At 46.7% G+C, this 25237-nt stretch overlaps 1 protein-coding gene across 1 annotated transcript in view; it reads left to right on the top strand.

The window, feature by feature from the left end:
- Positions 1-2651: 2651 nt before the first annotated feature.
- LOC122939126 (cytochrome P450 2C25-like) overlaps positions 2652-25237 on the top strand; it is a 98091-nt gene continuing 75505 nt past the window's right edge. Inside the window, exon 1 of the mRNA XM_044295119.1 lies at positions 2652-2734. The gene's annotated coding sequence lies outside the window, so the exon portion shown is untranslated. The remainder of the gene's footprint in view (positions 2735-25237) is intronic.

Genomic DNA, 25237 nt, shown 5'->3' with positions numbered 1-25237 from the left:
CTTGTATCCATGCTAGAGTCTGTATCTCATCTTCTATCCAGACTAGAGGCCGTATCTCATCTTGTATCCAGGATAGAGGCCATATCTCATCTTGTATTTAGGCTAGAGGCTGTATCTCATCTTGTATCCAGGCTAGAGGCTGTATCTCATCTTGTATCCAGGCTAGAGGCCGTATCTTATCTTGTATCCAGGCTAGAGGCTGTATCTCATCTTGTACCCATGCTAGAGGCTGTATCTCATCTTGTATCCAGGCTAGAGGCTGTATCTCATCTTGTATCCACGCTAGAGGGTGTATCTCATCTTGTATCCAGGCTAGAGGTCGTATCTCATCTTGTATCCAGGCTAGAGGCCGTATCTCATCTTGTATGCAGGCTAGAGGCCGTATCTCATCTTGTATCCAGGCTAAAGGCAATATCTCATCTTGTATCCAGGCTAGAGGCCGTATCTCATCTTGTATCCAGGCTAGAGGCAGTATCTCATCTTGTATCCAGGCTAGAGGCCGTATCTCATCTTGTATCCAGGTTAGAGGCCATATCTCATCTTATATCCAGGCTAGAGGCCGTATCTCATCTTGTATCCAGGCTAGAGGTCGTATCTCATCTTGTATCCAGGCTAGAGGCCGTATCTTATCTTGTATCCAGGCTAGAGGCCGTATCTTATCTTGTATCCAGATTAGAGGCAGTATCTCATCTTGTATCCAGGCTAGAGGCCGTATCTCATCTTGTATCTAGGCTAGAGGCAGTATCTCATCTTGTATCCAGGCTAGAGGCCTATCTCATCTTGTATCCAGGCTAGAGGCAGTATCTCATCTTGTATCCAGGCTAGAGGCCGTATCTCATCTTGTATCCAGGCTAGAGGCCATATCTCATCTTATATCCAGGCTAGAGGCCGTATCTCATCTTGTATCCAGGCTAGAGGCCGTATCTCATCTTGTATCCAGGCTAGAGGCCGTATCTCATCTTGTATCCAGGCTAGAGGCCGTATTTTATATTGTATCCAGGCTAGAGGCTGTATCTTATCTTGTATCCAGGTTAGAGGCAGTATCTCATCTTGTATCCAGGCTAGAGGCCGTATCTCATCTTGTATCTAGGCTAGAGGCAGTATCTCATCTTGTATCCAGGCTAGAGGCCATATCTCATCTTGTATCCAGGCTAGAGGCCGCATCTCATCTTGTATCTAGGCTAGAGGCAGTATCTCATCTTGTATCCAGGCTAGAGGCCGTATCTCATCTTGTATCCAGGCTAGAGGCCGTATCTTATCTTGTATCCAGGCTAGAGGCATCCAACAGAGTCCTAGAGTTTCCTTTCAGTTCTACTTTTTCCCCAATTATCTTCTCCTTTTCTCTAATGTTGTAATCACTTCCATTTATCATCATTACAGTCATACACAGAAAGATTCATCCCAACAACTTTTTTGCCAGTGACTGTATTTACTTTACTATTGCTCACAAATACAATGCCAAATCACAACAAGTTAGTACAATTTGACCAAAGTTTCCAAATTAGAGAGAACTTCATTTTTTGGGTATTCTTACTTACTGGTTCTGAGTTTAGAGACCCATCCAGAGAACTGTTTAAATTCTTTAGTGCCTAAAGGATTAATAAGGCTTCTGTTCTGCCCATATTGTGCATAGTACATGTGTGCAATGTGCTGTTACAGATTATACTGCAATGTTAGTTTGACGTTGCTGCCATGTAGTGGTCAGAGTTAGTTATGAGATGCAATAACCTTTAAAGGGATTCCAACATGAGATTTTACCCCTATAACCGAAACATATGCTCATGTCCAGAGTAATAATAAGAATCCTAATCTGGCCTTATTAAACTTGACTGTGGCTCTATTTGCACAAAAAACTGGTTTTTATAACCTGTCAATGACTCACTTAAGGTGCCCAAGGGGCGGTCCGTTAATACAGGGTGCCCGGCGCCGCCTTCCCTAACTCAGCGCCGAATCCACAATCCTACCCGTCCCTCTGCCAGATCCCACGCTGTGCACTAGGCTCAGCCTGATGCGCCGCAGACTCCTGGCAGCGGCTTCGTTGAGCGAAGTGCGCATGAGCATCAGCTCCTGGATCTAGCAAGCAGCATACAGTGGAGCTCTTAGCTATTCCTGGACCTATGATGGAATTGTCCGTGAGTACTCTCACTGATGGAGTGAAGCTGTTGTATAATGTTTAATGCACTGACACATATGTTGTTTATGCTCATGTTGTAGTTTTACAAAGTTATTCAGAACAAAGAATACAGACAGATCTGATGTCTCACGTTTCTTGACTTCTGAATTATTGTTAAGCTGTCTGACTAGTGTTATCACAACAGTTCAATAACGCGAAGCAGAACAGCTTCCACGAATCTGATCTCATGTACTTCTGCTGATCGGCGAGGCTTTTGAGATTCCATTTGGTGCCGGTTTGCCTACCTTTTGAAAAGAAGTTCTGGTGAGTTTGCTTATGGTGAGTGCATTGCATCAAAATCTCATTTATTTTGTCCTCTTTCATTTGGTTATTCATGCTAAAAAAAATTGTTTTTGTCTTGGTTGTTGTTCTTTCTCGGCGTAGATGCTGATTGGGCTTGGTAAAGCCGTTTAGTTCAGGCTTTGTGTGGATTGGATAGGGTGTGTCCAGCTCACATAGTTCATTTGCCAAAGCCAGCTCTACCTGTATTTAAGAAAGCTGCTAAGTATAGGTGTTTACTCTGGTGAAGTGTTTGGAGTTTGAGAACGTCGGAGATATTTGGTGAGTACAGCCATAAGGATGACTGGGTTGGTGCAGTGTAACGCTTGTCTGGCTACTATTTTCCGCAGTACGCTTTGGAAATTGTTGTGTGATTTATGTGTTGACATTTCTGCTGAGTTCACATCAGCATTTAGCTGATTCGTTAAAAGAACAGAAAAATAAATAGGATAATGGAATCAACATGAAAGTCCAGCAGTAAGGATACCAATTTATACAGAATAAGGGTAATAGTAAAGAAATCAAAAAGTCCAGCAGTTATACCCTGTTCAATGATTAGATAACTCAATTTAATGAGAATAAACTAACTTATACATACTCATTAGGGTGGGCCATGACACAGTTAGACACACTATGTGAGTGGTGGGGAGATTGTCCCTGCCACTACTGCCCTACTCTTGTCCTCTGCCCAGGGACGTCCCCTAGTGGTGGGGACTCCCTGTCCTCGTGCCCAGCCTCACCTTCTGTCTAACCCTGATAAGGTGACAGGTGGAGAGAAACTAGTGTCAGAGTGGCCCCCCTACGGATGACCAGCACAGATAACAAAGAAAGGAAAGAAGGTGTCCACTGTATACAACCCTCGTGACGGATCGCCAGGAGGTACAGGGTCAACCTAGTGGATAAAATACGCAGACAAACACACGCACATAAACACACTGATAAGATGGTTTTATGATGTAAATATGATACACTACAACCCCGACACGTTTCACCCACCGAGTGGGATCATCAGGGGGTAATACGAGGTAGGCATACTACAGACAAGGGGCCAATCGTGATAAATAGAATAGGCCTCGTCCGATAATGATGCGTAATTTTAAAATTGCTTTGGAAATTACGTAAAGACAACAGACCCATACTTAATACAGTCATGTGAAAAAATTAGGACACCCTTTGAAAGCATGTGGTTTTTTGTAACATTTTTAATAAAAGGTTATTTCATCTCCGTTTCAACAATACAGAGAGATTAAAGTAATCCAACTAAACAAAGAAAACTGAAGAAAAGTATTTTCAAGATCTTCTGTAAATGTCATTCTACAAAAATGCCTATTCTAACTGAGGAAAAAGATAGGACACCCTTGCCCCTAATAGCGAGTGTTACCTCCTTTGGCTGAAATAACTGCAGTGAGACGGTTCTTGTAGCCATCTACCAGTCTTCGACATCGGTCTGAGGAAATTTTACCCCACTCCTCAATGCAGAACTTTTTCAGCTGTGAGATGTTTGAGGGGTTTCTTGCACGTACAGCCCTTTTCAAGTCACCCCACAGCATCTCAATGGGATTCAAATCTGGACTTTGACTTGGCCATTCCAGGACTCTCCATTTCTTCTTTTTCAGCCAATCTTTGGTTGATTTACTAGTATGTTTTGGGTCATTGTCATGTTGCATGGTCCAGTTCCGCTTCAGCTTTAATTTTCTAACTGATGGTCTCACATGTTCTTCAAGCACCTTCTGATACATCGTGGATTCTATGATGGTGAGCTGACCAGGTCCTGCTGCAGCAAAGCAGCCCCAAACCATGACACTTCCACCTCCATGCTTCACAGTTGGTATGAGGTTCTTTTCTTGGAATGCTGTGTTTGGTTTACGCCAAACATGTCCTCTGCTGTTGTGTCCAAATAATTCAATTTTGGACTCATCTGTCCAAAGAACATTATTCCAGAAGTCCTGGTCTTTGTCAACTTTATCTCTGGCAAATGTCAGTCTGGCCTCGATGTTTCTCTTGGAAAGCAAAGGTTTCCTCCTTGCACACCTCCCATGCAAGTTAAACTTGTACAGTCTCTTTCTGATTGTAGAGGCATGTACTTCTACATCAACAGTAGCCAGAGCCTGCTGTAGTTCTCGAGATGACACTTTAGGGTTTTTGGAGACCTCTTTTAGCATCTTGCGGTCTGCTCTTGGGGTGAACTTGCTGGGGCGACCAGTCCTGGGCATGTTGGCAGTTGTTTTGAAAGCCCTCCACTTGTAGACTATCTTCCGGACAGTGGAATGGCTGATTTCAAAATCTTTTGAGATCTTTTTAAATCCCTTCCCAGACTCATAGGCTGCTACAATCTTTTTTCTGAAGTCCTCTGACAGCTCTTTTGCTCTCACCATGGTGCTCACTCTCACTTCAACAGTCAGGAGCACACCAAACTAAATGTCTGAGGTTTAAATAGGGCAAGCCTCATTCAACATGCAGAGTAACGATCTACTAATTATGTGCACCTGGTGTGATATACCTGTGTGAGATCTGAGCCAATTTAAGAGGGAATACATGTGAGGGTGTCCTATCTTTTTCCTCAGTTAGAATAGGCATTTTTGTAGAATGACATTTACAGAAGATCTTGAAAAGACTTTTCTTCAGTTTTCTTTGTTTAGTTGGATTACTTTAATCTCTCTGTATTGTTGAAACGGAGATGAAATAACCTTTTATTAAAAATGTTACAAAAAACCACATGCTTTCAAAGGGTGTCCTAATTTTTTCACATGACTGTATACCGGAGAATAGATAAATGTGTGCCAAATGGTGAAGTACATCCGGTCACTTGACAGAGGAATTGACGATGGGGTATGACCAATGCACGTAAAGTGCAGATCTCTGATGTCACAGAGGGCACCGAGTCACAAAGTGATAAATTGTGAGAGTGCTCATGGGAGGGCATCAGGGGTGATAGCCCTGAACATTCATAGGTAAAACTGAGAGTGACTGCCAATGCAGAGCGGTCCAGCAGAGTATGGCTCCTACAATATGGAGCTACCCAACATCTAGTGCATGGTACCACCGTCGATATGGAGAAAAGGGTCTGAGACCTCAGGGTTCACATTTATCTATTCTCCGGTATATTAAGTATGGGTCTGTTGTCTTTATGTAATTTCCAAACGCAATTTTAAAATTACGCATCATTATCGGACGAGGCCTATTCGATTTATCACGATTGGCCCCTTGTCTGTAGTATACCTACCTCGTATTACCCCCTGATGATCCCACTCGGTGGGTGAAACGCGTCGGGGTTGTAGTGTATCATATTTACATCATAAAACCATCTTATCAGTGTGTTTATGTGCGTGTGTTTGTCTGCGTATTTTATCCACTAGGTTGACCCTGTACCTCCTGGCGATCCGTCACGAGGGTTGTATACAGTGGACACCTTCTTTCCTTTCTTTGTTATCTGTGCTGGTCATCCGTAGGGGGGCCACTCTGACACTAGTTTCTCTCCACCTGTCACCTCATCAGGGTTAGACAGAAGGTGAGGCTGGGCACGAGGACAGGGAGTCCCCACCACTAGGGGACATCCCTGGGCAGAGGACAAGAGTAGGGCAGTAGTGGCAGGGACAATCTCCCCACCACTCACATAGTGTGTCTAACTGTGTCATGGCCCACCCTAATGAGTATGTATAAGTTAGTTTATTCTCATTAAATTGAGTTATCTAATAATGGAATCAACACCTTTGACCCCATGCTGGGTATAATGACCTCTGACCCCATGCTGGGTATAATGACCTCTGACCCCATGCTGGGTATAATGACCTCTGACCCCATGCTGGGTATAATTACCAGATGTTGATTTAGTTACATATTTATTCCCAGAGAATTCTTGTACAGTCACTCAGAATTGAGAAAGCTCGTTGGAAGAACGAGTGAAACGTTTTCAAGAAATCTACAGGACGTCCAGTTGCCTTGATTTATTCTTTACAGATAGAAAAATAAAGGAAAAAAAAAACTGATTTGTTATTTTGAGCATCAGTTTGTGTCACTTCCATCAGAGATCAGTTATTTTAGACGTGAGAAGAAGTCCTGCTGTACTTTTTCTCTCGTCAAAAATACAGTGCCTTGCAAAAGTATTCACCCGCCCCCCCCCCCCTTGACTTTTTTCATGTTTTGGTGCCTCACAACCTGGAGGCAAACAACAAATATAACAGAAAAAGTCAATGTGCAGAACTATTCACCCCCCTAAAGTCAATACTTTGTAGAGCTGCCTTTTGTGGCAATCAGGGACTGAGCAATCATGTAAACTGTAAGTAAGCAGCCTGAGCAGGGCCGGTGCAAGGATTTTTGCCGCCCTAGGCAAGATAAAAATTGCCGCCCCCCCTTCCTTATCAGATGATCTGCCCATATCATGTTCCACCCCTTTCTCAGCTTTTAAATTAAAAGAACTGCTATGCTTCCCTTATGGTTAATCAAGCTTCTTGTAGCTGTCTCTTTTTGCAGGACGGAATTGCGGACCCATACATTTCTATGGGGCAGCAGGATGTGCGGCCCCGATCCGGAATTGGGGACCCGGATCCGCAATTCCGATCCTGAAAAAAATAGAACATGTCCTATTCTTGTCCACAATAGCGGACAAGAATAGGCATATTCTCTTAGTGCCGGCGATGTGCGGTCCGCAAAATGCGGAATGCACATTGCCGCTGTCTGTGTTTTGTGGATCCGCAAAACACACACGGATTTGTGTGAATGGACCCTAAATGTGAGGTAAATTAGTTTCCAATGTAGTATTAATAACTAAACAATTACATAATAAACATATTGCATTGTCTACTGACCACCAGGACAATAAGATGATCTGGTCTCTGGCTGCAGTCTGGCTCTGGGGACTCCCTTGTCACTTTCTTCTCCCCCCTCCCTCCGTTGTCACTCTCTTCTCCCCACTCCCTTGTCACTCTCCTCTCCCCCCTCCCTTGTCACTCTCATTCCCCCCCCCTGTCACTCTCATTTCCATCCCCCCCTTGTCACTCATTTCCATCCCCCCCCTTGTCACTCATTTCCATACCCCCCCCTTGTCACTCATTTCCATTCCCCCCCTTGTCACTCTCATTTCCATTCCCCCCCCCTCTTGTCACTAATTTCTATTCCCCCCCCGCTTGTCACTCATTTCCATCCCCCCCCCCCTTGTCACTCATTTCCATTCCCCCCCCCCCGTCACCTCTAGTGTAGCGTGGCCGCGCTCTGTTCGGTCCGCGGTACAGGAGCATTTGTTTCCTGTACCCGGCCGGACTGAAAGGAAGTGCACACTAAGTGAGCACTTCCTGTCAGCCGGGTACAGGAAACAAAAGCTCCTGTACCGCGGACCGAACAGAGCGCGGCCACGCCACACTAACAACAGCACAGAGCAGACACAGCAGGCGCAGGCAGGCTGCGCAGCACTGAGCCGGTGGCCGGAGATTCTTTAGAGCGGCAAGCGCTCAGCCGCTCAGGAGGCGCAGCATGAGGGGCGCTGCCGGCCGAACTTATATAACCAACTTTTTTTTTTTTTACACCACATCACAACGGGGCGTTCTGCCAGAAAAAAAGGCCTGCATAGAGGGTACCAAGCATGGCCCTCCATAGTATTTCTAGTAAAACACAGTACATGTGAGCATATATTAAAGAACAAGTAGAAGAAAGTACTTACTATATTCATAAAAGTACTTATATAATGCATATAATAACATGTGCTAGAGGTACATTAGGCTGTCACTGGATACAAATTTTACTGTCGGCTAGTACAGGCCCCAAAAATTAGGCATTCACCTGACAGCAAAAAAATACTTGTCATGATGTTTCTGGAGGTAAATTAGGCGGTCACTGGATAAAAATGTTACTGTAGTCCAGTACAAGCCCCAAAAAGGTGGCTTTCACCTGACCGAAAAGGTCTTTTATTCGTCTGTATATACATAAGACAAAGACCATTCTTAGTTCTGGATGGTGGCGGATGTGTGTGGGCTGGCATGAGAAAATTCAATTACACATGGTCGTCACAGGTGTTGAGTTCTTTAGAGTTCTTTAGTTCTTAATACCTAATTCATTTTTAGAAATATGAGGTAGTCCACACACTGTCATGAGCTAGGTGAGTGCGCTTATCGGTCACGAACCCCCCCTGCTGCGCTGAATGTCCTTTCGGACAGGACACTCGACGAGGGGCAAGCCAACAGTTTCATGGCAAATTTTGCTAGCTCTAGCCACAGGTCAAGCCTGCACACCCAGTAGTCTAGGGGTTCCTCGCTTCTCAGAGCGTTCACATCGGCTGTTAACCCGATGTAGTCGGACACCTGTCGGTCTAGGCATTCCCTGAGGCTGGATCCAGAGGGCTGTTGTCGATGGGTTGGCTGAAAGAATTATCTCATACCCTAAGTGACCAACACATCTTCAAACCGCCTTCTTCTTGCAGGCGCAGTAGGATTGGTAACTGCACGTGTTTCGCTGTAGGTAGAAATCCCTCTGCCATTGCACGCAACAGAAGAATGCAGGATCTCTTGCATCAAGGCCGGGAATTGGTGCATACTGACAGCCCTCTGATGATGTTAACGTGTGCCATTTTGTGTTTGTACCGGGGTCTAAGTACCCAGTACAGGTCCTTGACCTTTATGCTTTTTATACGGGGGTCCCTCTTCAAACACTGGAGCATGAAGGCCCTCATTTGCACTAAATTGGAAGCAGTGGAGCACCCTGGCTCCTGCTCATCGCCCAGGCGAATGTCGTCCTTGGTCTCCTCCCGCCAGCCACGGAAAACACCAGGAATCCCCGTAAAGTTTAAAGTCTCCCTCAAAGCCTGCTCTTCTTGCTCCTCCTCCTCCTCCCCCCAGCCACCATCCTCCTCTGACTTATCTTCAGACTCCTGATGATTTGTCTCAGATGGAGTAGCCCCTCCTGGGAATTCATTCAGCATTGCAACTTCCTCATCTTCGTGCTCCTGCTCTTCAACTGATGGCGCCCTGGCTGCGACTGACCAGTTTAATGACCTCATTAAATGGCCACAGAAGTCTGCATGCGTCGCGCATAAGCAGCCACTGGCGCGGTGAAAAGAAACCAAGCTACTCAGAACCTTTCCTGCCGTAGAGTTCGTACAGGTAGTCATTAATGGCACATTTCTGCTGGAGCAGCCTATCAAGCATATACAAGGTGGAGTTCCAGGGTGTTGGGCCGTCACAAATCAGACGTCTGATGGGCAAGTAGTGTTGCCGCTGAACGACAGCAAGGCGAGCCATGTAAGATCTTTTAAAATGGCCAGAGATTTTCCTGGCCTGCCGCAAGACATCCTGGACCCCGGGGTATTTGGCAACGAATCGCTGCACGACTAATTTCAGGACGTGTGCCGTGCACGGCACGTGTGTCATTTTGCCCTGTTTCAGCGAGCTCAGCAGATTGGCACCGTTGTGCACACCACTTTACCAACTGTCAAATTGAGCGGGGTTAGCCACTGATCGGCCTGTGACCGCAGAGCTGAAAGCAGTGCAGGACCGGTGTGGCTCTTGGCTTCTAGGCACAACAGCCACAGCATAGCATGGCAACGTCTCACCTGGCACGTCAAATAGGTTCTGGGGGGCTTGGGGGACGCAGCAAAAAAGGCGGTAGCAGTGGAAAAGGAGGAGTCAGTCGAGGAGGAGAGTAGGAGGAGGAGGAGAAGAGGCAGGCCTGCATGCAATCGGTGGCGATAACACCAAATCCATACGGGAGCCACGGATTACATACTTGACGGCGATCAGAAGGTTTACCCAGTGGGCAGTAAAAGTTATGTACCTTCCCTGCCCGTGTTTGCTAGACCACGTGTTTGTGGTCAGATGTATCTTGAAAGTATAGGGTAAGTGATCAATTTAAAACTTAACGTTGAATACACAAAATATAGAAAATTTGGTCCCATGATAGTTGGATACAATTATAGAAACTTAAAGGAGCGACGCGGTGGTACACCCACGGAGAACAGGTGCAAACAACCAGAACCCAAAAGCACAAAAGACGGTGCTCGGCGGCACTCAAATTAAACCCGGTGGTCCTACCGCTTAGATGAGGAGCTCCTTGGAATCACGACTGCCCGTCCAGTGCTGATAGATATGCACACCGTTTGGTGACGGCAGACGTGTGCATCAGGGTGTAGGGATGCTAGGATTGCTGACCCTAATGATACCCTAGGGCCCTACAATGACCTAAATGGCGTGACCACGGAACCCCGCGATCAGCCAATGCAGGAACCTACCCCTGGAATTGGTGCGCCCTAATAAGCCCTCAGCTGCCTAGTCCCTACACGCATGTTTCGCAAACATAGAAGAGTGAATGACTCATCAGGGGAAACACGGAGCCTGGGCTGAGACTGTGCAGGGAATGCTGACATATGTCAAAAGCGGACACTGCACAGAGGCAAAGTTTTGACCACAGTCCAGATATAGAGAGAATGTGGCCAAACCGAATAAAGAGTGAGGAGGGCAAACTGATACTTGTCCTAACCACTGCTATACACTTCTGGCGCATGGGCTGATGTAGCCTGGGGAAGCGCTCGAATCCGCCACCTTTTAAACCAAGACCGAGCCTCAGAAAGAGGCTTGGTCAGGACACTCCCACCCGCGATGGACAGTGCGATGCGCACGCGCATGTGCGGACGGACGGATCGCACAGAGGAGGGAGGTCACTCAGCAGACGCCTGTGAGCGTGATTACGTCACCGCGCCCGATCCCGTTTGTTCACACGAGACCAAACGGCAGTTGCCAGGCGACCGAGACGCTACTCCCTGACACCGCCGGATAGCGCAGCTTCAAGTTGAGAAGCTGAATGAGGCATTCAGGCAACGTGTTAATCAAGGGAATTCTGGCTAGGATGACAATCCACGGACACATATAGATAGAGGGAGGGGTAATGAGGAGAAAACTGTACAAATAAAACAGGAGGGCAAAAAGAGGGGGAGAGGGGGCAAATGGCATAACAATAAGTTAAGTGAGGAATAATTAGAGGGCATATGAATCAGTAAGTACAAAAATAGGGGATCAGTATAGGTTGCCTAAATAAAGCAGCTATAGTTAAGCTGTTCATTCAGGCCGGTGGGTGAGACCGTGCCTAAAATACAGATCCAGCGGGATTCCCTCTGGAGTAAAGTACGGTCCCAATCACCCCCACGAATTGGATGCGCCACCTTCTCGATTCCCATTGCTCTCAGACAGCCGGGGTTGCCCTGGTGGCAATCATGGACATGTCTGGAGATAACGGTGTCCCTCTGATTGGCAATGTCGCCAAGGTGCTCGCCCAGGCGTCTGCGTAGTTCACGCCTCGTTTTGCCCACGTATTCCAAATTGCACTCGCAGGTAATCTTATAAATCACACCTTGCGTTTTGCAATTAATGAAGTCTTTGATCGGAAAGGACTTATTGAGGTTAGAACTAAAGAAAGATTTCCCTGTCTGGATAATTTTACACGCTACGCAGCCGCTGCACCTGAAGCAGCCCACAGGCATGCGGTCGAGCCAAGTCCCCTGCCTGGATGGCGGAGTAAAATGGCTGTGTACCAGGAGATCCTTTAAATTGCTACCCCTTCGAAATGTTATTTGGGGGTAGTCGTGAATGATGTCCCTGATGTCCGGGTCCATCATTAAAATTGGCCAATGTTTGCCCAGGATCCCACGCATTCTATCGGCACAGCCATCAAAAGTGGCTAACAGTCGGATCTTCTGGTCACCGGCTGATTTAGCCTTAGGCACCAGGAGGTCCGACCTAGCCGTGTCGACCGCTCTATGATAAGCCTGCTGAAGCACATTGTCCGGGTAACCCCTATTCAGAAAGCGTGCCCTTAGGTCGTTCGCCTTCTTTCTAAAATCTGGTCCCTCGGAGCAGTTCAGCCTAAGGCGCAGATATTGGCCACATGGAATACCCCTTTTAAGGGGGGTAGGGTGGCTACTGCTCCAGTGTAGGACTGAGTTGGTAGAAGCAGGCTTTCTGAAAATGGTTGTTGAAAGTTCATCGGACCCCTTTCTAAAGATGGAAATATCAAGAAAGGACAGACTATTAGGGTCAGATTCAAATGTGAATCTAAGGCCTATACTGTTATGATTCAGCTTGGATACCAAACCAGAGAATGATGACTGAGAATCGTTCCAGATGATAAAGACGTCGTCGATGTAACGTGCCCACAGAGCTATGGGCACGGTACTCGACGACATCTCCTCAGAGAAAACACAGGTTGCCTCCCACCAGCCCAGGAGCAGATTGGCGTAGGCCGGTGCACAAGAACAGCCCATCGCCGTGCCCCTGAGCTGGTGGTAAAGCTTGGTACCAAAATGAAAAAAATTATGTGTCAAAAGATACTCAAGAAGTCTCAGCACAAAATCATTGTGCTGAGAAAACTGACAGCCCCTCATACTGAGAAAGTAACCTACTGCTTTGAGACCCGCTGCATGGGGAATAGAGGAATATAGTGCCTCGACATCAATACTCCCCAGGATCACCTGAGGTTCGATGTTTACGCCGTCAAGTCTTTTAAGTAGGTCCATGGTGTCCCTGACATAGGATGGCAGGGACACCACAAAGGGCATGAGGACTTTATCGATGTAAATACCTAGGTTTTGGCTGATACAGCCAACCCCCGAGACGATAGGTCTCCCTTTAAGGGGAGTTGTCCCCTTATGGACCTTTGGTAGGCTGTAAAATGTGGCATTCACTGCATATTTAGGCTATAAAAAGTCCAATTCCTCTGCAGAGATCAATTTTTTGGTTTTTGCATCCTGCAGGATGTCCCTTAGTTCTACTAGATAAGAGTCTGTAGGGTTAGATGGCAAAACTTCATAGGTGTTTCTGTCCCGAAGAATATGCTCACACATATTCCGATAGTCAGTAGTGTCCATAATCACTGTGTTGCCTCCTTTGTTCGAAGGCTTCACAGTGATTGTGGTATCATTCTTGAGGGCCGTGATGGCCTCCCATTCCTCCCTAGTAAAGTTGTTATTCAGTGGGGTGGATGCCACTTTTTTGAGGTCTGCTGATACAAGCTGGAGGAACACATCCAAGCATGAAATGTCGCTGGTCGGAGGCATCTTGGTGCTCTTGTTCCTGAGGGTCGTGAAAGGACCCACACCAGTAATGCCACCGTCCAGTTCCTCCAGACTGTGTAGCAACCTAACATCCGGTAAAAGGCTTAAGGGAATCCCTAATTCCTGACACTGCCGCTCGTCCATGTGTTTAAAAAACTTCCGCCATCTAAAATTCCTAATGAAAAGGTGTAAATCTTTAGTCCACGTAAAGGCGTCAAAGCGGCGTGTGGGGACAAAGGATAAACCCTTACTAAGCACGGCCATCTCTATGGTACTCAGTGTTCTCTGAGACAGGTTAATTACTTCGGGCCCTGTTGGTCCCGAGTCCTTGACCTGGTTCTCAACGGATAAGGAATGGCTTGATCTAAAAAACCTTGGGGTTGTCCTCTACCTCTACCTCCTCTCCCCTTCCCCCCCCTGTATGTGTTTTTCCGTCTGGTTGATGTGCCCGGTTGTTCTCGTTCACTGTCAGAGTAATCAGTCTCCGTAGTGGACAAATCGGAGACCACCTCCCTGACAGTGACTTTGTCTCTGAGAACAGAGTAGGCCTTATTCTCCTTGAACTCGGCGAGATCTTTAGTGAACTGCCGGTGCTTTCTCTCCCGGAGATAAAATTGATATTTTTCTATAGAGGCCTGCAACTGTTTCTCTTTATTACAAAAATCAGGGTCCTGGGTAAAGGTTTTAGTGATGTCAATTTGGGCTTTCAGTTTCCCCCCCAGGCCCTCGAGATGAATTTTTTCCTCTTCAAGCAACAGAGTCATAAATTGGAGGGAGCTAGCGGTGGCTAATTGTTCCCAGCGGTTGCCAAAGCCAGGGCTCCTCTGTTTATTAACAGGGGTAAGTGAGATTCTTAAGCCCCTGGGAACAATGCCATGTTTTATATAATTATCCAAGCTTTGAACCTCCCACCAGCTAGACAGATGTTCCTTATATAGTCTACTTAACTCCTTAAAAGCTGTTTTGAAAGAAGGAATAAATTTCTTTTGCACATACGATTTGTCTGAAAAGACTTCCCTCGCCTCATCAAGCGAAGTGTCCGTATTAAGGCCAACCGTCAGAAAACCTGCCATGCCAAGATTTATAACAACAAATATTACAACAATATTGATAATTTATTAGAGACCACCTGAATCAATTGAAAGTATAGGGTAAGTGATCAATTTAAAACTTAACGTTTAATACACAAAATATAGAAAATTTGGTCCCATGATAGTTGGATACAATTATAGAAACTTAAAGGAGCGACGCGGTGGTACACCCACGGAGAACAGGTGCAAACAACCAGAACCCAAAAGCAAAAAAAAACGGTGCTCGGCGGCACTCAAATTAAACCCGGTGGTCCTACCGCTTAGATGAGGAGCTCCTTGGAATCACGACTGCCCGTCCAGTGCTGATAGATATGCACACCGTTTGGTGACGGCAGACGTGTGCATCAGGGTGTAGGGATGCTAGGATTGCTGACCCTAATGATACCCTAGGGCCCTACAATGACCTAAATGGCGTGACCACGGAACCCCGCAATCAGCCAATGCAGGAACCTACCCCTGAACCTACCCTAACCCTAATAAGCCGTCAGCTGCCTAGTCCCTACACGCATGTTTCGCAAACATAGATGAGTGAATGGCTCATCAGGGGAAACACGGAGCCTGGGCTGAGACTGTGCAGGGAACGCTGACATATGTCAAAAGCGGACACTGCACAGAGGCAAAGTTTTGACCACAGTCCAGATATAGAGAGAATGTGGCCAAACCGAATAAAGAGTGAGGAGGGCAAACTGATACTTGTCCTAACCACTGCTATACACTTCTGGCGCATGGGCTGATGTAGCCTGGGGAAGCGCTCGAATCCGCCACCTTTTAAACCAAGACCGAGCCTCAGAAAGAGGCTTGGTCAGGACACTCCCACCCGTGATGGACAGTGCGATGCGCACGCGCATGTGCGGACGGACGGATCGCACAGAGGAGGGAGGTCACTCAGCAGACGCCTGTGAGCGTGATTACGTCACCGCGCCCGATCCCGTTTGTTCACACGAGACCAAACGGCAGTTGCCAGGCGACCGGGACGCTACTCCCTGACACCACCGGATAGCGCAGCTTCAAGTTGAGAAGCTGCGCAGGCATGAATGAGGCATTCAGGCAACGTGTTAATCAAGGGAATTCTGGCTAGGATGACAATCCACGGACACATATAGATAGAGGGAGGGGTAATGAGGAGAAAACTGTACAAATAAAACAGGAGGGCAGAAAGAGGGGGAGAGGGGGCAAATGGCATAACAATAAGTTAAGTGAGGAATAATTAGAGGGCATATGAATCAGTAAGTACAAAAATAGGGGATCAGTATAGGTTGCCTAAATAAAGCAGCTATAGTTAAGCTGTTCATTCAGGCCGGTGGGTGAGACCGTGCCTAAAATATAGATCCAGCGGGATTCCCTCTGGAGTAAAGTACGGTCCCAATCACCCCCACGAATTGGATGCGCCACCTTCTCGATTCCCATTGCTCTCAGACAGCCGGGGTTGCCCTGGTGGCAATCATGGACATGTCTGGAGATAACGGTGTCCCTCTGATTGGCAATGTCGCCAAGGTGCTCGCCCAGGCGTCTGCGTAGTTCACGCCTCGTTTTGCCCACGTATTCCAAATTGCACTCGCAGGTAATCTTATAAATCACACCTTGCATTTTGCAATTAATGAAGTCTTTGATCGGAAAGGACCTATTGAGGTTAGAACTAAAGAAAGATTTCCCTGTCTGGATAATTTTACACGCTACGCAGCCGCTGCACCTGAAGCAGCCCACAGGCATGCGGTCGAGCCAAGTCCCCTGCCTGGATGGCGGAGTAAAATGGCTGTGTACCAGGAGATCCTTTAAATTGCTACCCCTTCGAAATGTTATTTGGGGGTAGTCGTGAATGATGTCCCTGATGTCCGGGTCCATCATTAAAATTGGCCAATGTTTGCCCAGGATCCCACGCATTCTATCGGCACAGCCATCAAAAGTGGCTAACAGTCGGATCTTCTGGTCACCGGCTGATTCAGATGTATCTTGGCACTGACACTGTGTGCCAGAGATATATTCACTTGCCGCTGAACGTGGCCATATAGCTCTGGGATGCCCTTCTGGGAGAAATATTTCCTTCCCGGGACCTTCCATTGCGGTGTGCCAATGGCCACAAATTTTCTAAAGGCCTCCAAGTCCACCAGTTTATATGGCAGTCGTTGGGGGGCTAGCAGTTCTGACAAGCCAGCGGTCAGCCATTGGGCAAGAGGGTTATCCAGTATCATCAACTTTTTACGCTCAAACATTTGGGAAATGGAAGCCTGCCTTCTGCCAGATGAATGCCACGACGGCACGGTGGAAGGTGGAGTGGAGGACAAATGGGAGGAGAAGAAGAAGAGACAGGACATGGAGCGCTGGGGGTGTGACTTTGTGGGTTCTGACGGCGTTGCTCCCACTGGGCTTGGTGATGGGAGGTCAGGTGCCTTCTTAAGGCGGCCATCCCTAGGTGAGTGTTGGGCTTACCACGACTTATGCATTGACCGTCTGCACTGCAGATAGATATCTAGCTGTGTTACAGGCAACTGCCGTCTGCCTTAACTAGCAAGGACTCAGTTTAGATAACACACGCTCATTCAAACATCATGCGCTCAACGTGTTTCTGTGTGGAGAAACCTCTCACGCTTCATCAGGAGCCCAGAACATATAATGGCACAGTGAACAATTACATAACCGCACTGTAGCGTGCGTGTTCTGGCGCTGTAGTGGCCGCGAGCAGCCCGGTACACTCCGGACTGAAATAATGTCAGCCCCTCCCCTCGGGGGATGGGTACCGGCACAGGGAGCAAATCGGCAGTACGTGCACGTCCTCTGACACGTAAATTTGACCTACGGCGATATGGGACAAGTGGACGTGTAGGCACCAAATCTCCTATGTCTGGGTCAGATTGTAAAATTGACCAATGTGTCTCATTTGTTTGTATGCCTTGTCATAAGTGCCTATTATTCATAGGGTGTATTCGTCCTGTGTTGACACCTTAGGACTTTAGAGTTGTTCCCATTTGGCACACATGGATTGGTGAAAAGCCTGTTTTAAAATTACCTGTGGGTAGCTTCGGTCCAGGGACGTAGCTAGAAATGACTGGGCCCCCCTCCTCCCTAGATATAATGGTCCAGGACTCCAGGGTAAATTTTACCAGTCCCAGAGTCAGCCAGCCCTCACCTCACAGCCACTTGAACGTCTGCACGCCCACACTCCAACAGCGCTGCCAGGCCCAGCAGCATGCAGCTTCGCTGTACGCTCCGCCTCTTCCACTTCCGGCCAGTAGGACTGCCACCCAGACTAGGAGCGGGACCACTCCCTCTCCTCACTGCAGGTACGCCTCTCTGCCTCCAGCCGCCCCCTATCGCACTGCCCACAGCCTACAGGCCCTGCAGATAGCGCTTTCTCTGTCTGTCCTGGAGGGGCCTGCGACCCCTGTAGCTATACCACATTAATGTGAAAAATAATAATAATCCTCAGCAGGCAGCCCGGGCCCCCAGTAGCGTAGGGCCCCATAGCCATTGCTATGGCTGCTATGGTGATCCCTACGCCCATGCTTCGGTCAATAAACCCGGATCTAAGATCACGAGCAGCTCTCTTAAAGTCACCCAGTTCAGAACAGTTAAACTCAAATATTGTCCCTTAGGGATCCCTTTCTTGAGGGCACTGTCCCAGCGCAGTAGGCTATTTGTTGCTGTTGTTTTTCTGAACAGGTTGGTGACAATCTTACCTTCTATCCTCTGAGAAATGGTGAGATCTATTAACATGATTTCATGCTCGTTGATCTCTGATGTAAAAAATAGGCCCAGATCATTCACATTCAGTGCGGCTACAAATTGGTGCCTTTCCACAATACAAATACATTGTCGATATATCTGATCCAAATCAATATCGACAATGTAAATTGGTTCATAGTCTCATTAAAAACCACCTCTCTTTCCCACCAGCCCAGGTAGAGATTTGCGTAAGTGAGGGCACAATGACTGCCTATCGCAACTCCCATGAGTTTGGCGTTCAAACAAAAAGACATTGTGCGTCAATATGAATTCCAAAAGGTCCAACGTATATTACTTTATTTTCATTTGTAGTGTGTTATTTGCTCCTGGGGATCATCAAAGATTTGGATATTTTTTTTTATAACCTAACCCTGACTTGTACTTCTCAACAACATTGTCCCTTACTTGTTTGGAGAGTTCCTTGGTCTTCATGGCACTGTTTGGTTAGTGATGCCTCTTGCTTAGGTGCCGCAGCCTCTAGGGCTGTCATGGCCCTTGGAATTAACCATGTTTCCTTGATTATATTACACAGTGGTGGGTCCTCCACCCTGTCTTGGGTTCGAATCACTCTGTGCTTGTTTCATTGTTCACAGTTTGTCTTTAGGACAATCCCCTCCAAACGGCTCCGTGTTCTGGAAGGAAGGAATTGATCTGTTTGTTTGCTTATGTAATTTAATTATCTCCTGGGACTTCTCTGTTTCAAGTCCTCAATTGCATGGCAACACATATCCGCCTGTCCAGTCAAGCTATGGGAGCAATCCCTGCTGACCCTGTTTCAAATCCTTATTTGCATGGCCAAAAGGACCTAAGTGAGGACTAGAGGGGACTTTACAATTGACCAATAGTAAGTGGTTGTTTGGGCGGGGTGTTCAAACTGTTGTGTATAAAAGTGTGTTGTGGGCCATCAATAAAAGAGACTCCTGTTTGAACTGTTTGAATTTTCGAATCAACCTAGAAGCATGAATCTTATTACCTTGCACCCAGGACCTCTCCTCGGGTCCATAACCCTTCCAATGGACCAGATATTGAAACGAATTACAAACTTTCCAACATCAATGATTTTAGAAATAACAAATTCATTTTAACCATCCACCAGAACCGGGGAAGAAACTGCCTGAGATGGAACTATGGGTGAAATATATTTTTTAAAGGGAACCTGTCACCGGGATTTTGGGTATAGAGCTGAGGACATGGGTTGCTAAATGGCCACTAGCACATCCGCAATACCCAGTCCCCATAGCTCTGTGTGCTTTTATTGAGTATAAAAACCTATTTGATACATATGCAAATTAACCTGAGATGAGTCAGAGCTTGAAATTATGACTCTTCTCTGGTCACACAAGTAAGATATGACTCTTTTATGTTAATTTGCATATGTATCAAATCGGTTTTTTTACACAATAAAAGCACACAGAGCTATGGGGACTGGATATTGCGGATGTGCTAGCGGGCATCTAGCAACCCATGTCCTCAGCTCTATACACAGCTCTAACACAAAAAATGACAGGTTCCCTTTAAGCAAAGATTTATAAAAATACATTGTGGATACGAAATGAGTCTGGCAACTTCAACCTAAAATATACAGGGTAATGATTTCAAGAATTTTATACGGTCCAACAAATTATGACGAAAATTTCCTAGAAGACACTTTTAAGGACTAATTTTTTGTGGACAACCAGACTTATTCCCCGACCTTAAAATCAATCCCTTTGGAATGCTTCCTATTAGCATTAATTTTCTGAACCTCCTGAGCTTTTTCCAGGTTCGATTGAACCTGAGCCCAAACCTTGCACAGTTCTGAAGTTAGACTATCAGCTTCAGGGTTAGGTGAGGAAATTGATGAGCAAGAATTAAATCGAGGATGGAAACCAAAATTACAAAAGAACGGCGAGACTTCAGTGGAAAAGTTCACACGGTTATTGATGGCGAAGAAATTTCACCCACGATTGCTGATTATCAGAGATGCAAGAGATGTCCATTAGTCTCAGGATGAAAAGCTGATGAAAAGGACAATTATATCTGACACCTCTGACAAAATGCTCTCCAAAACTTAGAAACAAATTGAACAGATACAGATACAATGTTCTCCGGAACTCCAAGCAATCGTACCACTTGCTCAATAAAAACAGAAGCCAGAGTCTTGGCATTTGGAAGCTTAGCCAGAGGAACAAAATGTACCATCTTACTAAACCTATCAATCACTACCCAAATCACAGATTTACCTCGGAGGGTGGCAAGTCAGTAATTAAATCCATGTAACTATGTGACCAAGGTTTACTAGGAATGGGTAATGGTCGCAATTCACCAGCAGGACGTGTTCTAGGAGTCTTGGATCTGGCACATACCTCACAAGCAGAGGCAAAAGAACTGAAATCTCTAGATAACGTAGGCCACCAATAAGACCTGGACACCAGTTCCCTGGTGGCCTCAATACCAGGATGACCACATAAAACAGAATCATGGCACTCACCCAGCAACCGGAGATGAAAATGACCAGGAACTAATAATTTATCTGTGGGTGTCTGCTCCGGAGCTAGATGTTGTGCCGTCTCAATATCTGAAGCAAAATCTGCAAATACAGATGCGGAGGAGGAGGAGTGTCAGTGCGCCGATGACGCCATAGTGCTCCGAGGAACAGGCGCAGTGGAGATGTCTGAGCAGGGAAGTGGTCGGACATTCACTGTGCTTGCGCCGAATACAGACGCGCACGGCGCATGCACGAGAATTTGTCCGATTGATCGCATTCCGGAGGAGATTGGCGGGCTGGAGGGACGCGCTGGGCGGCAGCATTTTGCGAAGGTAGACCGATCCTCTAGCCCCCATAGCACCTAGAGGGTCATTAGCATATCAATATAAGTCCTTTTTTTAGCGAAACGGCTGCCCCAAAAGCTATTATATTAGGACTGTTTGGCAGAGCAGACACTAGCGGATCGCTAGTGTCTGACACCTAATTATGTGAAAACGAAGTGGTAGAAACTAGGGATGAGCGAACTCGAACTGTATAGTTCGGGTTCGTACCGAATTTTGGGGTGTCCGTGACACGGACCCGAACCCGGACATTTTCGTAAAAGTCCGGGTTCGGGTTCGGTGTTCGTCGCTTTCTTCGCGCTTTTGTGACGCTTTCTTGGCGCTTTTTGAAAGGCTGCAAAGCAGCCAATCAACAAGCGTCATACTACTTGCCCCAAGAGGCCATCACAGCCATGCCTACTATTGGCATGGCTGTGATTGGCCAGAGCACCATGTGACCCAGCCTCTATTTAAGCTGGAGTCACATAGCGCCGCCCGTCACTCTGCTCTGATTAGCGTAGGGAGAGGTTGCGGCTGCGACAGTAGGGCGAGATTAGGCAGATTAACTCCTCCAAAGGACTTGATTAACTGATCGATCTGCAGCTGTGGATCATTGAGCTGCTGATACTCAATTGCTCACTGTTTTTAGGCTGCCCAGACCGTTTGTCAGTCACATTTTTCTGGGGTGATCGGCGGCCATTTTGTGTCTTGTGGTGCGCCAGCACAAGCTGCGACCAAGTGCATTTAACCCTCAATGGTGTGGTTGTTTTTTGGCTAAAGCCTACATCAGGGTGAAGCTGTCACACCAAGTGCATTTAACCAGCAATAGTCTGTTTATTTTTTGGCCATATACTACATCAGGGGCAAGCTGCGCCCGTCACCAAGTGCATTTAACCCTCAGTAGTGTGGTTGGTCAAGCTATCACACCAAGTGCATTTAACCAGCAATAGTCTGTTCATTTTTTGGCCATATACTAAATCAGGGGCAAGCTGCGCCCGTCACCAAGTGCATTTAACCAGCAATAGTCTGTTCATTTTTTGGCCATATACTACATCAGGGGCAAGCTGCGCCCGTCACCAAGTGCATTTAACCCTCAGTAGTGTGGTTGGTCAAGCTGTGACACCAAGTGCATTTAACCAGCAATAGTCTGTTCATTTTTTGGCCATATACTACATCAGGGGCAAGCTGCGCCCATCACCAAGTGCATTTAACCAGCAATAGTGTGGTTATTTTTTGGCCATATCCCAGTCTAATTCTGTCACTAAATCCATACCGGTCACCCAGCGCCTAAATACTAGGCCTCAAATTTATATCCCGCTAAATCTCTCGTTACCGCTGTCCTGTTGTGGCTGGGAAAGTTATTTAGTGTCCGTCAAAGCACATTTTTTGTTCTGGGTTGAAATACAATTCCCAATTTAGCAATTTAAAAATTTAGTGGTTTCTGCTGTATCAGAGCTATTTGAAATCTATCCCTAAAAGGGTATATAATATTCAAGGTGCACATAGGGTCATTCAGAATAACTTCACACACCCGCTACTGTGCATTTCCAAGTCTAATTCTGTCACTAAACCCATACCTGTCACCCAGCGCCTAAATACTAGGCCTCAAATTTATATCCCGCTAAATCTGTCCTTAGTGCTGTAGCTGGGCGAGTTATTTAGTGTCCGTTCAAGCACATTTCTTGTTCTGGGTTGAAATACAATTCCCAATTTAGCAATTTCATAATTTAGTGGTTTCTGCTATATCAGAGCTATTTGAAATCTATCCCTAAAAGGGTAGATCATATTGAAGGTGCACATAGGGACATTCAGAATAACTTCACACACCCGCTACTGTGCATTTCCAAGTCTAATTCTGTCACTAAACCCATACCTGTCACCCAGCGCCTAAATACTAGGCCTCAAATTTATATCCAGCTAAATCTGTCCTTAGTGCTGTAGCTGGGCGAGTTATTTAGTGTCCGTTCAAGCACATTTCTTGTTCTGGGTTGAAATACAATTCCCAATTTAGCAATTTCATAATTTAGTGGTTTCTGCTATATCAGAGCTATTTGAAATCTATCCCTAAAAGGGTATATAATATTCAAGGTGCACATTGGGTCATTCAGAATAACTTCACACACACCCGCTACTGTGTATTTCCAAGTCTAATTCTGTCACTAAACCCATACCTGTCACCCAGCGCCTAAATACTAGGCCTCAAATTCATATCCAGCTAAATCTGTCGTTAGTGCTGTAGCTGGGCGAGTTATTTAGTGTCCGTTCAAGCACATTTCTTGTTCTGGGTTGAAATACAATTCCCAATTTAGCAATTTCATAATTTAGTGGTTTCTGCTATATCAGAGCTATTTGAAATCTATCCCTAAAAGGGTATATAATATTCAAGGTGCACATTGGGTCATTCAGAATAACTTCACACACACCCGCTACTGTGTATTTCTAAGTCTAATTCTGTCACTAAACCCATACCTGTCACCCAGCGCCTAAATACTAGGCCTCAAATTTATATCCTGCTAAATCTCTCGTTAACGCTGTCCTGTTGTGGCTGGGAAAGTTATTTAGTGTCCGTCAAAGCACATTTTTTGTTCTGGGTTGAAATACAATTCCCAATTTAGCAATTTCATAATTTAGTGGTTTCTGCTATATCAGAGCTATTTGAAATCTATCCCTAAAAGGGTATATAATATTCAAGGTGCACATTGGGTCATTCAGAATAACTTCACACACACACGCTTCTGTGCATTTCCAAGTCTAATTCTGTCACTAAATCCATACCGGTCACCCAGCGCCTAAATACTAGGCCTCAAATTTATATCCCGCTGAATTTGAATACAATACATTGGGCCAAATAATATATTTGTTGTTGTGGTGAACCATAACAATGAGAAAAACATCTAGTAAGGGACGCGGACGTGGACATGGTCGTGGTGGTGTTAGTGGACCCTCTGGTGCTGGGAGAGGACGTGGCCGTTCTGCCACATCCACACGTCCTAGTGTACCAACTACCTCAGGTCCCAGTAGCCGCCAGAATTTACAGCGATATATGGTGGGGCCCAATGCCGTTCTAAGGATGGTAAGGCCTGAGCAGGTACAGGCATTAGTCAATTGGGTGGCCGACAGTGGATCCAGCACGTTCACATTATCTCCCACCCAGTCTTCTGCAGAAAGCGCACAGATGGCGCCTGAAAACCAACCCCATCAGTCTGTCACATCACCCCCATGCATACCAGGGAAACTGTCTCAGCCTCAAGTTATGCAGCAGTCTCTTATGCTGTTTGAAGACTCCGCTGGCAGGGTTTCCCAAGGGCATCCACCTAGCCCTTCCCCAGCGGTGAAAGACATAGAATGCACTGACGAACAACCACTTATGTTTCCTGATGATGAGGACATGGGAATACCACCTCAGCATGTCTCTGATGATGACGAAACACAGGTGCCAACTGCTGCGTCTTTCTGCAGTGTGCAGACTGAACAGGAGGTCAGGGATCAAGACTGGGTGGAAGACGATGCAGGGGACGATGAGGTCCTAGACCCCACATGGAATGAAGGTCGTGCCACTGACTTTCACAGTTCGGAGGAAGAGGCAGTGGTGAGACCGAGCCAACAGCGTAGCAAAAGAGGGAGCAGTGGGCAAAAGCAGAACACCCGCCGCCAAGAGACTCCGCCTGCTACTGACCGCCGCCATCTGGGACCGAGCACCCCAAAGGCAGCTTCAAGGAGTTCCCTGGCATGGCACTTCTTCAAACAATGTGCTGACGACAAGACCCGAGTGGTTTGCACGCTGTGCCATCAGAGCCTGAAGCGAGGCATTAACGTTCTGAACCTGAGCACAACCTGCATGACCAGGCACCTGCATGCAAAGCATGAACTGCAGTGGAGTAAACACCTTAAAACCAAGGAAGTCACTCAGGCTCCCCCTGCTACCTCTTCTGCTGCTGCTGCCTCGGCCTCTTCTGCTGCTGCCGCCTCGGCCTCTTCTGCCGCCTCGGCCTCTTCCTCCGCCTCTGGAGGAACGTTGGCACCTGCCGCCCAGCAAACAGGGGATGTACCACCAACACCACCACCACCACCTCCGTCACCAAGCGTCTCAACCATGTCACACGCCAGCGTTCAGCTCTCCATCTCACAAACATTTGATAGAAAGCGTAAATTCCCACCTAG

Source organism: Bufo gargarizans, chromosome 5 (genome assembly GCF_014858855.1).
Source record: "Bufo gargarizans isolate SCDJY-AF-19 chromosome 5, ASM1485885v1, whole genome shotgun sequence".
NCBI lineage: Eukaryota > Metazoa > Chordata > Amphibia > Anura > Bufonidae > Bufo > Bufo gargarizans.
This window is presented reverse-complemented; position numbering and strand designations above follow the sequence as displayed.